This window comes from Cornus florida, unplaced genomic scaffold, assembly GCF_030987335.1.
Source record: "Cornus florida cultivar Cherokee Brave unplaced genomic scaffold, ASM3098733v1 CherokeeBrave_3.0.0_Hap2_Chr05, whole genome shotgun sequence".
In the NCBI taxonomy this organism is placed as follows: domain Eukaryota; kingdom Viridiplantae; phylum Streptophyta; class Magnoliopsida; order Cornales; family Cornaceae; genus Cornus; species Cornus florida.
In genome coordinates, this window is record NW_026775575.1 from 55,079,294 (window position 1) to 55,080,464 (window position 1,171).

The window sequence follows — 1,171 nt, forward strand, 5'->3', positions numbered from 1 at the left end:
GGAGGTTTTCTTCCCTCCTTCATTCAAATTTTGGCCAAATCGGGACAATGAAGAACGATGCATTGAAATTTCGCTCATGCGATAAAAAAGATGCCACATATCGTCTTCATTTTTATCTAAATAGGCTCCTCCACATGAAGCATCAACCATACCTTTTTTGGTATCGGATAAGCTTTCATAGAAGCAGCGAACTAATTGCCACTTAGGAATGTCGTGATGTGGACACTTCCGTAGCAAATCGTTCAAACGCTCCCATGCTTCATGTAAAGGTTCTCCCTTATTTTGGGAGAATTCACGGATAGAAGTTCTCATAGCATCGGTTCTACTTTGGGGGTAAAATTTTTTTAGGAATTCATATTATAATTGAGCCCAAGATGTGATTGAATTTGCCCTCAAGTTATTGAACCAATATTTAGCCTTTTCCTGAAGAGTGAAAGGGAAAAACTTCATTTTTAAGACTTCTTCCTGAAGGTCCGTGATTTTCACGGTTGAACAAACTTCCAAAAACTCATCCAAATGTTTATGTGGTTCTTCATTGCTCACTCCATAGAAAATGGGGCACATTTGGATGGTTGCGGGCTTGATTTCATAATGAGTTGCCCGAAAGTTTAGCAACCTGATGCATGTTGGTGCATTGTATTCATTTGGAGTGTAGTGATCTCGAAGAGATAATTTAGGATTTGGGGGATAAACTGCATGATCTTGAGGATGGATTTGTATTATTGGAGGTTGTTGCATTTGATTGGGTTGTGGAAACACATTAAGATATGGAATTCTCAAGGGTGGATGCACACCTTGAAGTGGATGCCCATTAAGAGGGTGATACTCGCCTAGATTATCCATATGCCCTAGATTTTAGAATTGGTTTTCCATTAAATGTGGGATAATCAAGAATGGGAAGAATTCTCCTAGAAACAACAAACCACAACAACAATCAACAATAATTCACCACCTCCACATACGATGTTCCCATACTCCCATGTTATATTAATGCACAAAATTAAATTGCCTCCACACGGGCCGATGCTTTCTATCAAGAAAGTAATAACCTCCTTTTGGGCTTATGCTTGGACAAGAATTTAAACAATGTGATAGCCTCGACAAAGGCTATCTCGCAAGTATGTAGAGAATTGAACAACTATAGTAAAAGAAATTGCAGGAAGCTCATGAA

The 1,171-nt window shown here is 38.8% G+C and overlaps 1 non-coding gene across 1 annotated transcript; it reads left to right on the forward strand.

Annotated features, from left to right (window-relative positions):
• Positions 1-208: 208 nt before the first annotated feature.
• On the forward strand, positions 209-317 carry LOC132310720 (small nucleolar RNA R71). The gene has a single exon (XR_009482689.1). It is a non-coding gene; the product is annotated as a small nucleolar RNA R71 (small nucleolar RNA).
• Positions 318-1,171: the final 854 nt, after the last annotated feature.